General features: G+C 37.8%; 1 pseudogene; it reads left to right on the top strand.

Annotated features, from left to right (window-relative positions):
• The first annotated feature begins 12,394 nt into the window (after positions 1-12,394).
• On the top strand, positions 12,395-13,331 carry LOC147820581 (olfactory receptor 7G1-like; annotated as a pseudogene).
• Positions 13,332-14,039: the final 708 nt, after the last annotated feature.

Below are 14,039 nucleotides of genomic sequence, written 5' to 3'. Positions count from 1 at the left end.
CCAGCTCTCTTGAGTACAAATGGGACAAAACAGTCTACCTTTGAGTCTAAGCCAGCTGAGTCATATGAGATCACAGGAAATCACTGTACCCCTGATGCATCCCCCCAAAAGAGACACTACTGGTGAGAATAAAATGACAATTAAGCTGCATTTGATGACAGTTTACTACAATGTAGTTAAAATAGGAATGAATTATACAAAAAAAGTAATATCTTAGAAACAGCATATCTGTGTTCTCTCCAATCTGATGACAAATTGTCCTCATAGAAATTTTTCCTTGGTATAAAAAGATGGGAAACTTCTACTCTGGAACATGGAATAGGTAAATACATTCTCGTATTTCTTTTTGTTTTGGAGCATGAATTAATTACAAAGAAATATGTATGTCTTATATTTCACTGCAATTTCAGGACTTATTTCAATTCTGAAAAAGTGTGGGTGTTCTAAAACTGAATTAGAAAAAAAGAGAAAAGAAAATTGGATGGAGACAAGGATCAGAAAAAAGATCTGAATATTTACCTGTGATTTACAAGTGAATCAGAAATTTTTCTTTGTTGTAAGGCCTTGCAAAACCTTTTTAGAAATACTAACTTTAGAGTATCTGCTAAACATAGAATGCTAGTCTGCATTGCCATATGAGGTAAAATGGACATTTATAGTGATATAAAGCATTCTATTTCTGTCATACCCAAGAGATGTGACTGGTCACTCAAAAATCTTTTGTTTTATTTTATTTTTCCTACTTTTCCATAGATTCTTCAACAACATGAAATTCCAAAACCAGAAAGTTGTTTCACAGTTTATTCTTGTGAGACTGACAGATGATCCGGAACTGCAGCCCCTCTTCTTCAGCCTGTTCCTGACCATGTACATGGTCATGGTCCTGGGAATCCTGCTCGTCATCCTGGCCATCAGCTTTGACTCCCACCTCCACATCCCCATGTACTTCTTACTTTCCAACCTGTCCTTCACTAACATCTGTATAAGCACCTCCATGATCCCAAAGATGCTGGCAAACATCCAAGCACAGGATCAGAGCATCATGTACATAGGCTCACTCAGATCACCTTTCCTTTGTCTTCAGGAAGTGCTGAAAGTTGTCTTCTTGAAATGATGGCCTATGACCACTATGTGGCCATTTTTCAGCCGCTAAGGTACAAGGTCATACTGACCCTTGACTTCTATGTCCTTCTTGCTCTTCTCTCCCTGCTCCTTAGCACTCTATATGCATTATCCAGTTTGATGGCACTGTCGCTCTCCTTCTGTATAAACATGGAGATGCCACACTTCTGCTCTGAACTTTCTCAGGTCATCAAGTTCACCTGCTCTGATAACTTTGTACATACCATTCTAATATATTCAACATGAAGCATATTTTTGGTATTCCCATTGCTGGAATCATTATCTATTACACTAAAATTGTCATCTCTATTTTGAAAATATCACCAGTGGGTGGAAAGTATGAGGCTTTTTGCATCTGTGTGTCTCATCTCTATCTTGTTTCTTTATACTATTGCAAAGGTTTGTTGTGTACTTGAGTTCTGGCATAACTAAGTCTTCCATCAAGAATGCAGTGGATTCAATGATGTATGTTGTGATCCCTCAAAATTATGAACTCCATTATATTTTGAGAAGCAAAGAAATGAGGATAGCTCTGAGGCATCTCATTACTGGGAAGCCTCTTATATGCTTGTGTCATTTTCTTTGAGATAGGATTTCTAGAATGTGAAGAAGTGGCAAGAATACAGGTGAGCCAGAAAACCCAACTCTTATCTCACCAAGCTTTTCCAAAATGACTGCATAATAATATGTCTAGGTAAATTACAACTTGTACGTTTAGTTTCTTTTTGATCCATTCAATTCTGTGATGTTTGGTAGATGAATTCAATGTCTAAATTGTATTTTGTTGCTGTTATGGCTTAGAAGAAACATGTGAATTGGGACCTCACTTTTAGCAAATATTTAGGATCACCTTCAGGGAAAGGAACATCGGAGTTATTGGTTAGAACAAGCTTGGGGACAAGAAAGGATGGATGTGTTAATACCTGGAGAGGAGCTTCTGCATGATTCCACAGATAGAGCCATGTGTATTTCATCCAATAAGAAGGTATTAAAATGCAGTTTCTACATGATTATGTAACTGATGAGAATTTACCCAGATATTTATACCCTTCTGAACTCATATAAACATTTTATATACTCTGACTCATTATTTATTTAGTTCACATGATTAGATTTGAGGTGTTTTGAGACATTTTAGATTTTCTACTGCAACATAAGCTCAGTTCTCATAGGAATAATAAATTTTTACACTTATATTCTTGGCCTACAGAGTTATTTTATTTTATTAAAAATAAAATATCATAGCAAAATAAGAGAATAGCAATAGTTAGTATACTGTATATCATTACATTCAAAGTAGTTACTCAGAATGAAATACACTGACAAAAAAAATTCTTAAATGAGTGAAGAGTGTCTTCAGTGAGGGCTTCGCTGAGCTGTGCACGAGGTAGCTTCATTTTAGCACTGTTTTCCTCATAGACCCTGGCTGCTATAGTTTGGATCTGAAACATCCCCAAAGGCTCATGTGATAAAAACTTGTTTCCCAGTTTCTGATGCTTGACTTGTCCTGGTATCTGTAACAGACAGAGCCAACTAGGAAGAAGTTAGGTCCTACAGCCATGCCCCAGAAGGAGACAGTGGAAAGAAAAACCATCCCTCCACTCTTCCCAGATCCCATGAGCTGAACAGCATTAGTTCATCACTTTCTCCTTGTCAAAACACTCTGCCACATCACTGCCTCAAATCCAGTGGGACCAGCCACCCATGAAGAGCTCAAAGAAAAATAAAGTCTTCTCTCTAAGTTGATTATCTCAAGTACTTTTTTTAAAAATGCAAAGATTACTACCACACCAGATGGCTGCAGAACATGCCAGCATCATACCAACCAAGATGCACTAAGCAGAAAGCTGTGTACCCTCTGCCTGGTACAAGGTACCCAGAAAACACCTCTGTATTGAGTTGAATGGTGGACCTGGCCTTAAAGTGATACTCCTGTATTCTTATTCCTTTTAGTTGTGATTATGAATATTCATGATAAGAGGGTACATGTTACTGACTTCAAGCTGTATTACAATAGATACAAGTAATGCAAGTGATAGTCATTAAAAATGACATGGTACTAGAGCAAAACATATACATGGACCAAAGGAACAGAATAGAGGATACAGAAACATTCCCAGACACATTCAGCTATTTGATCTTTGACAAAGAGGCCCAAACAATATATTGGAGGAAAGACTAATCAACAACTAGTGTTGGGAAAATTGGAAAACTCTTTGCAGAAGATTGAAACTAGAACCGTATCTCACCATGTAAAAAATTAAAATAAAAATGAATCAAAGATCTAAATATTAAAACAGAAACATTAAACCTAGTGGATGATAAAACTGGTAAAACACTTGAAGTCATAGGTTTACAAAAGGATTTTCTATATAGAACTGCAATTACACAAGAAATAACAGCAAGAATGATACCAGACTAAAAAGCTTCTGCACCAAAAAAGAAGTAGGGTGAAGAGAAAGCCTACAGAATGGGCATATTTTGGCCAGCTACTCCTCAGACAGAGCACTGAAATCTAGAATATAGAAAAATTTCAAAAACATCCATCTAAAGTCAAAGACCCTGTCAAGAACTGGGGAAGTGAAATGAACAGACACTTCATAGGGTAGCATTACAAATGGCCAACAAAGATGTAAAAAAATATTCACCATCCTTGGCCATTAGAGAGATACAAATTAAAAAATGCTAAGGTTCTGTCTTAGTTATTTTTTCTCCTTGTTGAGACAAAATACCCAACACCCAAAGTTAAAGGAAGAAAGGTTCATTTAGTTCAAAGTTTATAGAGGTTTCAGTTCATAATTGGCTGACTCCAAGTAGCGGTGGCATGTCACAGGCTTTGGGGGATATATAAATGCAAGTCATGACATTTTTCTCTGGCCCCCTCAAAGACTCATGTATGTACCTTTAAGCAAATGGCCTTTACTCCATCTCTAAATTGTGAAAGTCCTAACAATTTTTGTATTGCTGAAAAGTCTAAGTCCAAAGTCTCTCTGAGATTTAAGGTAAACATCAAGCCCTTGTGTAAATAAACAGAGAGTTAAACACTGTCGGGAGCAATGCTACATAAATTTAGGGTAAAATCATTTGGTTAGCCTAATTCTCCTGCCTACAGCCTAGCTATGGAATTCTGAGACATAATTCCATTTTGGCCTCCGGTCACAAGTGAGACCTCAATGATCTGGTGATGCTGTGATTCTCCAGGACAGGAAACACCTTGGGAGCTGAAAACATCCTGGGAGGAACAAACATCTACTCAGTTCCTCATTGTTCTTGGATTGTTACATCTTGTTTACGTGGATGTACTGAACTCTCTGCAAGTCATTTGTTAAATTTGTTTCTCCCAGTGTACTGAATAAAAGGTACAGTAAGCTGAGAGCTTTTGTCTTTGCCACCCAGAGCAGCACTGATCAGACCCAAAGCTCAGCTTCTTCTCAGTCTCATTTTTCTACCTTTCTTGTAATTCACCTTCTGCTGCCATGGCTCTCAGGAGACTAGGACTTACTGCAGAGGTTCGAGTAAAATCCCCTTTCCCTGTTCCCTACAAAACACTTCCAACATATGGTGGCACAAAAAATTTCCATTTCATAAGGAACAAATACAGAGATAAAAAAGAAGCAAACCAAAGCAGAACCCAGCAAGGCATATATTAAGTCCTATATTTCCATATCCACAATCTAGGGTAATAAATGTAAGGATATGAACTCCAAAGGGCTTGTATGGCTCTGCTCCTAGAGCATCACCAGTGGTTGTAGCTCCCATAGATTCTCTGCCTTCTCTTTTGGGCCAGCTTTGCTTCCTTCTTGTAGTTTTCTTCAGACAATCCACATTCCTGGCTTCTCCAAACTTCTGGGGTCTCCATTGCATCTTTGTTTTAATACTCACAGCTCCACAAAAGGACCTCTCAGGGGCCTACTACCTGGTGTCCCCAGCCTTCTGAAATGTGAGTGGAAGCCTTCCTGACCCCACATCTCTTGCATTCTGCATGCACCTAAAGCCAGCACCGTGTGCACGATGTCAAGTTCTACCACCAGTTAAAGCATTACCCAGGCTTTCTTCTCTCTTGGCTGGAGGGATAAAGTGCCTGCATTGCTGAATACTCTGAACAAAATTCAGATGAAAAAATCCTCTAGGCACCATCATTCTGAAACATAATACTCTCTGGTTCTTTTATCAAAGGAAAGCCTTTCAAATTTGCGATACTGAGGCTACAAGGTGTGCAGTCCTGCTGGTTCTTGTGATGTCCCCAGGGCACCTTTTCTATTGTCCTGTTTCCTTTCAGCAAGCAATCTCTTCTCTCTTTCATCTTTGCAGGCCACAACTTTACTGGAGCTTCCTTTCTGGCCAATCTCAAAATATTTTAAAGTATTCTACTGGGCTCCTTGCTCTTGGTTGTCATCATAGATCTAGCTGAAAGTCCCCAACAGTAGCCATGCCATGGCCTCAAGATTAGACTGCCTTTAAATTTCTTCTAGGAGATTAATTAGTTCACTGCCCTTTATTTCAGTCTCAGGGAAAGTCTCTGGACAAGAGCAAAATGCAGACAAAATTTCTGCCATGGGATAGTGCACGTCATCTGCAGTCCAACAGCCAAAGTAATCTTTCTCAGCAGAAACCTGCTTAGCCTGGTCTTTACTGGTAGGATTATGATCAGACTTCTTTTCTTTTGAGCTCTGACCAGAATCTCCCATCACATATAGGTTGAGGCATTTCAGGGCTCTTTCTTCAGTGGTCATCTCCAAACCCTTCCAAACTCTTCTTATGAGCCAGTTCCACAGGCTCGGGAAGCACATGATAAGGTATAGCAGTTACCCAACTTCTCTGATACCAAATTCTGTCTTAGTTAATTATTCTCATTGCTGAGCTAAAATACCTGACACTCAAAGTTAAAGGAAGAATCATTTACTTAGGTCACAGTTTGTAGAGGTTTCAGTTCATAGTTGGCCTGTTCCAAGGTAGGGTGACATGGAAGAAGGGCATCACAGAGCAGAAACAGTTCATGGTGGGCAGTAAAGCAGGAAAGTAGTGAAGAGGCAGTGCTTATATCCTATCCATTATATTCTATCCAGGTTATCCACTCTTGTGGGGGGATAGCTCTCATACCCAAGGTGGGGCAGCCATAATCTTAGCATTGCACCATGAATCAATCTCAACTTCACACCCTTGATCCCACCATCACACACTCTAGATCCAGGCACTTCTGAAAACCCCCACCAATGATGACATGTGGCTTTGGGGGTCATGTAGATAGAAGCTATAGTAGATTCCTTCTCACTCACTCAAGAAAGGCAATCATTAGAAAGTTAAAAAAAATCAAAGACTTTAATAGGGAGTGGTCGAGGGATAAAGGGAGGGCAGGGGAATGGGCAAAAATAAGAACCAAGGTGTATCATGCAAAGGGACAAATTCCCAATGATGTATGTCGGCATATTGCATAACTAAAATATAACCAACATACTTAAGGAATAAAAAAATCAAATGATGACATGGCTGTGGTGAAAATACTACCTTTCTACATTATTGGTGGGTATGGAAACTAGTACAACATTTATGGATATCAGTATGGAGATTTCTCAAAGAACTAATATTAGACGCTTCATATGACCCAGTTATACCCCTTGTAGATATCTTCTCTAAAAAGTTTAACACAGTTTACTACAGTAATATATGCATATCAATGTTTATAGTACCACAATTCATAATGTGAGACCTAACTAACTCCATTTTAAAGTTTGACTCCATCTTAAAATAAGACAGTGAAGTGGCCTTGACATAAATTCCACTTCACTGAAGTCAACTATTCCCCTAGTCTCCTTGTGCCCATAAAATAATGATAAAATGTCCTTGCTGTGGGACAACAGATAAAAAGACACAGCTCCTAACTCAATCCTCTGTCTGCCCAGAAAACATATGCTCCCGGGCCCATTATCTATAAAACATTCTGTCAATGTGCTGATTGTTCCTTTTTCCCATAAACTCTACATGAAGCCACCCCTCAACCCCCCATGCTTACTAAATATCAACCAATCATGTAACTGCTAAATAAAACATCCCCAAACCTTACAGTAGCCACAATAAAAACCCTGCTGATTTGGAATTCAGGGCTCTCAATCCTGATCCACTGCATCGGTGATGATTGAGTGCCCCTGCTCGAGCTTAAATAAACGACCCTCGTGTGTTTACATAGGAATCAGCTCCTTGATGGTCTTTGGGGACTTCGCGATCTGGACACAACAATAATAGCTAAATCCCCAAAGCAGCCTACATACCCTACAAGAGATGATTGGATAAAGAAAATATGATCTGTCTGTATAATGGAATACTAATTGGCTATAAAGAAAGACAAATTTGAGACATTTGAAGGAAATGGGTGCACCTGAAAAATATAATATTTAGTGAAATAAATCAGACACACAAATTTGAATGCCATATGGTATTTCTTATTTGAGTAAGGTAAAGTACAAACTAAGAGAAACATAATGGGTGAATAGAAGAGACAAAGGGATGGATTTCTTACAGATGGGAAGGGGTCTAGGGGACCCAGCATGAGGGGCAAAGGGTATTGGATGAGAAAATGGGTAATATGAGGATATGCCACGTCCTAATAACCTCAATGAATGTGGACATTATATGCAATAAACATGAAATAAGATTAATGATATCAAGAAGAATGAAAAGAGGAGAAAAGGAATTAGAAGAGGAGGGAGGGGGAGAAAAGTAGATTAAAAAAAAGAAGTTACTTTATGTACATATACATAATTGCAGTAACAATCCAACAGGAAAAGATGACAATCATAAATATCTATGCACCATATACATAATTGCAAAGTGCTTGTACTGCAAACCTGTACTAATGTTTTCTCATTTTTTTCATCTTCCTTCCTTTTCTCCCTCCCCAGAGTCCCCTTTATCATTTGAAAATTTTCTGCATCTTTCATAATATCTAATATACATTGTGGTCCATATTTATGCTTTCAGTTTTGGAAACAAATCATTTGTAAATAAGAAGGGGAAGAAAGGTAGAAGGGAGGGAAGGGGAATGGGAAGAAAGAGAAATTAAGATATTTCGTGTAAAGGAACAAATTCCCAATGATGAGTGTGAATCATTATGTATATTTAAAATGCACTAATAAATTTAATTTTTAAAATACGCTAATAAAATACTAAAATATTTTAAATGGTGAAGTAGATAAAAAAGACCTAAAATAGAAGGTATGAGTTTATTACAGAATTTCATTAGATTATGGGAGCAAAGTTAATGTTGGGGAGTCAAGCAGAAATGGTAGAGAGACCTGGGTAATGTATAGCTGGCCTCAGGAGTCAAAATTAGTTATCTTGAATAGTTATCTTCTATAGAGTTGGTGTTTAAGGATATGTGCCCCTGGGACCAATATGAGATTAATGTTTCTGCTTACTTTATGCTTAATGAGGAGCTCTGGTTATTGAATCCTGGGGGATATAAAACATGAGGGAGTCAGGCTGTGAAAATCTCATTCAAAAGTCTAGCTCAGACAAGTGGCAACAGCTGTGCTTTCTGCTAGAGATGGATTCTCCTGGTGCAGATCCCACTGAGTCAGTCTGTGAATACACCCTTCCTGAGGACAGATCATAGGGCTTCCACATGCAGGTGATTTGGTGAGCACCTTTGTCACAGAAATCTTCCAGGTAATCCAAACTCTCTTCCTTTATTATTAGAACATGAGTGTAGATATTTTAGAGCAGTTTCATCACCATGCAGAGATTTTCTATACTTTTGTGTAAGGGGGTTGTGAGGACTCTGGATAAGGAAGCAGAGATAGAAGCTCCACAAGCAGCCCTGTAGCCCTCACGTTTCCTGCTAATAAGAACAGGAGAAATTGCATAAATCACAACATTCACAACATGAAAATCCATCTCCCTCCTACAGTTAACCAATGTCATTACTGTGCTGAATTTATTCAGGTCTTTCTGTATGAAGTAATAAAATGAGACATGTCCCCAATTCACCACCTTGGTGAACCAATTCATTCTTCATTTGCAAAGGCAGAGCATCTTGGTGATATCCCTCATGCATGGTTCCTAATTTTACAGGTAGTCATCAGTAAGAGGCAGTACCCATTTTACCAAAAAGTTAAAGAAGGCAGAGGTAAATTGGGCCTTAAAATATAAGGGAAAAATCTGATGATTAACATCAAATAAGCAGGACTACATATGACAACATTTAATTAGGAAAATAAAAATAGTTAAGCACATCAATTGTGAATGGTACACATATACAATATGATTCCATTATATGATCATTTAAAAGTACAATACCACGAAGATGTTGTTTAGAGGAAAAATACTACAAAAATGAAAATGCAGAGAGAAAGATAGCTGTAAATTTATTATGATGGTTCTCCTGCAGAAGTAAACAGAAATTAAATTTGTAAAAGAATATTTACTAAGGGGCTTTAAATAATCTATTATTTCTCACAATAAAATACCTAAAGAAAACATGGTGAAATATGTGATAGTTTTGATGTTTGCTAAGAGGTGCCAGGAATACAAAAATCTCTGCAATTTCTGTCATGGATGGATAATCCATATGGAAAATTTACCCACATACACAGCTTTGATTAAATTTAATCTTTTCTCACGTAGCATTTTCCAGTATTTCCTGAGTTATTCATTACCTTTGTTAATCATATGTCTCATTCTTTTATTATTTAATTCATTTAAATTTCTACATGTTTTAGTATATGTAGGAGCACTGTGAATATTGGAATCATTGATATTAGTTTCCTTACTCTTCTTAATGAAGAATCCCAAAGGTAGTTTGAGCATATACATCCTTCACTGGCATTAACATTGTTCACTATGAAGATTTCCTGCCTTCTTCTTCTCTTTTCTGTACTACCCTAACTGATCATTTGTTTTTTGATAGGTAAAAAGTGCCATCCACCCTTCCTCATGACATACACATGTCCACATGTCCACATATACAAAAAAGATTGAAAAACTCTATAGAAGCCCAGTCCTACAGGCTGTTTTATTGATTTCTCACATCCTTGAAATAAAGATTTTAAGCAACCCTGTGATTTAGAGGTACAATTGCAGAATAAAAATTATGTGTTTAACATATATACAGTGCATGTTGAAGAAGCACACATTGTTAAAATATCACCATGCTGGAGCTAAGAGTAAGAACACACCCAATAAGTAGTTTCCATTACACAAATGCAACATTCAGTTGAAGATTTTATTCATCCTAAAAGTAACTGCTAGATGATGAATTAATTTCAGAGCCTGTGAGTCTCATTTTACACCAAATGATCATTGCTGATGTAGTTGCTTCTGTCTTCACCAGGAAATACAAAGCAATGCTCATAATAGACATTCTTAGTAGGATGCCTGAATATCTGATTCTGTGTTATTTACTAAGTCTCTGTCTTCTAGAATGCAAGAAAGTGTTTCTATTTTTGTCTTTTTTCGTAGAGCCTTTGGATTTCACTCTTTTTATCATTTAGCTATTACTTTGTGTGCATTTTAATCTTATACAAGTATACATTTCTGGACTCATTATTGAAATAATTTCCCATAGGATGGGGACAAAATGTTGTCAACATGGTGACTCAGCTTCTTCTAGAATTAATATCTAAGGCAGATCACTTGTGTTTCCAAGAGAGGCTCTAGGAGCTTCAACTCTAAAAGCAAAGTTTTCTAATAATTTCTCATGTGGATCTTAATGGCTGACTTCCACATGCTGCAATTCACTTAATGCATAGTTGATGGAACACCCTAAAAGCAAGGGAAAATTTAGGGACTTATTTCATAAAGAAATTATTTCAACTGTACATGAAATTAACAAGCACTACACGAACATACAGACCCTAGTTCTCTACTAGCAGGAATTAGTCAAAAGACTCAACTGAGCACTCTGGACAACTAGAGCTTTCCCCAAGTGTTTTCAAAACTGTGTGTACATTTTCAAGGACATGTCCTCATGGGTCCATGGGCCTAAATCATAAATTGTCTAATCTGTACATTGACATGCCACTCGGGTGATAGTGATTTAACCCAAAAATTAAAGAGCATTGATTAAGAACAGTCTCAACCCTGGCTCATGGGCAGGTCCAGGCCCTGTTAGGAATTAACTCATGAAGGTAGAGATCAAATCATCTGCTGTATTTATAGCCAAGCATCATCCTTTACATCACCACCTGAGCTCTGCCTCCTGTGAGATCAGCAGTGGTGTTAAATTCTCATAGGAGCAAAAACTCACACTGTGAACTGTGCGTACTAGAACCTAGGTGTGTGTGTGTGAGAGGACCTAGGTGTGTGCATGCCAGGAACTAGGAATGTGTGTGTGTGTGTGTGTGCGTGCGAGGATCTACATGTGTGCTCCTTAAGAGAATCTAATGCCTCATGATTTGAGGTAGAGTTTAGGTGGTAAGGCTAATGCTGGAAAATTGATGCAAATAGGGATTAAAATTAGCAGATATAAGCTTTGACCTCACATAGACTATAATAAATCAATTGCTTACATGCTCATATCGAAATCCTATAAGTAAGCAGTGGCTGACAGTTAAGCTGCATGTGGTGGCACATTTTATGTCAGAATTCAACCCTTATTTTAGTCAGCATGAGGCCTACCAATGATTTTATTTTCCTCACTCTGAATTATGGTGAGTTGTAAAATGATATGATTATATATTCCAATGTAATAATAATTAAAAAGGTACAGTAAATATAATGGGTTGAACCATGCCAAGCTACCCACCTGCCAGTCTAAGAAGAAATTGTCTTCCATGAAACTTATCCTTGGTGTCAAAAAAGATTGAAAAGTGCTGCACTGGAAGATAGATTTGACAAGTTCATTGTCATATTTCTTTTTGTTTTAAGGCAGGATCTCTTTACAAAGAACAATCCATGTATTATACTTTATCGCAATCCCAATACTTGCCAAAATTCTGAAAATTTATGGGTGTTTAATAAAGGAAATGGAAATTAGATGGAAGAGAAGTGGAGCGAGAATGGGATCAGAGAATGAGCTGAAAATTCACATGGATTTACAATGTAACTCGAAACTATATTGTTTTAAGATTGTTTAAAAAGCTATAGAAATATTCAATTCCCTCATAATACATGCTCAACATATAATTCAAGTCCTCATTCTTGAATCATGTATAACACACATCCAGGGTAATATTTAGACTTTTTCATTATATCATGCACAAAACATACTGGAGCTTATAAACAAAATACTTTTTAAATTTTATTTTCTCCTCATCCCTTCCACAGTTTCACCAAAAATATGAAATTCAAAAACCAAACAGCAGTCTCAGGATTTCTTCTCCTGGTACTGACAGATGATCCAGAGCTGCAGCCTGTCATCCTTAGCCTGTTCCTGGCCCTGTATCTTGTCACCATCCTTGGAAACCTAGTCATCATCTTGGCCTTCAGCTCTGACTCCCACCTCCATACACCCATGTACTTCTTCCTCTCCAGCCTGTCCTTCAATGACATCTGTATAGGCACCACCACCATACCAAAGATGCTGGTGAACATCTAATCACAGGATCAGAGCATCACCTACACAGGATGCATTTCTCAGATCACTTTTGCCCTGACTTTTGCTGGTTTAGAAAGTTGTCTTCCTTCAGTGATGGCCTATAACCACTATGTGGCCATTTGTCAGCCCCTAAAGTACCAAGTCATCCTGACCCCTGACTTCTGTGTTCTACTGGTTCTACTCTCCTTGCTCCTTAGCACTGGACATGCTCTGCTCCACAGTCTGATGGTGCTGCACAAATGTGGAAATCCCTCACTTCTGTGAACTTGCTCAGATATTCAAGCTTGCTTGCTCTGATACTTTTATAAATACCCTTTTGATATATTCAGCAGGAAACATATTTTTTGGTGTTCCTGTTGCTGGAATTATTTTCTCTTATATTAAAATTGTCTTCTCTGTTTTCAGAATGCCCTCAGTGGGGGGAATGTATAAGGCTTTTTCCACCTGTGGGTCTCACCTCTCTGTGGTTTCCTTATTCTATGGACCAGCTTTTGGTGTGTACTTCAGTCCTGCCATTACTGACACTTCCACTATGAATGCAGTGGTTACAGTGATGTACATTGTGATCCCTCAAATGAAGAACCCCTTTATCTACAGTTTGAGGAACAGAGAAATTAAGATAGCTCTGAGGCATCTCATTACTCAGAAACCTTTTATGTTCATGTGTCATTCACTTTGAGTTTGGGATTTTAGAATGTGATAAAGGGACAAGAATGCTGGTGAGACCCAAAACCTGACATTTATGTCACCAAGGCCTTTCAAGACAACTGTGTAATATGATGCCTAAGCATGGGCCAGGGATTTAGCTCAGTGGTTTTGTCACCTGCTGTGCAAGCGCAAGGACCTGAGTTCAATCCCTGGTACAAAAAAAAAATGATGCCTAAGCGCATTAAACTTGTGCTTTAGGTTTCCTTTAGTTTCATCCAATTCTGTGATATTTGGCATATTATTTCCATATCTAAACTCTATTGTGTTGCTCTAACTGCTTGGAAATAAACATGAATTAAGGTTTCAAGTTCCATAATTATTTTTATATTCCTTTCAGAAAATGCAGTGCTGGAGTACTGGATGGAACATGGATAGATATGAGTCTTTGTTGATGTCTAGAGATGACCTTCTGCATGATTCTGCATGATTCCATAGTTGGAGTCATACTTTGTTAGTTTTAAACCAAATCAAGCTAATGATCTGAACTTTCATACATATTTAAGTAATTACTGAGATTTTCTGAGTAACTGGACCCTTCTGAGATCATAGTAATTTCTCCCTGGTTCAGCTTCATTATTCATTGAATTCCCACATTTATATTATGTGAACGCTTTGAAGTGCTTTTGAGATATTGGAGATTTTGAATTTCATTGGAAAGAATGCCTCCAGTTCTCATAAG

This window comes from Heterocephalus glaber, unplaced genomic scaffold, assembly GCF_053883595.1.
Source record: "Heterocephalus glaber isolate CG9 unplaced genomic scaffold, H.glaber_assembly_v1.0 deba00001845, whole genome shotgun sequence".
In the NCBI taxonomy this organism is placed as follows: Eukaryota; Metazoa; Chordata; class Mammalia; order Rodentia; family Bathyergidae; genus Heterocephalus; species Heterocephalus glaber.
Note: the sequence above shows the minus strand (reverse complement) of the source record. Positions and strands in the feature narration are given on the sequence as shown.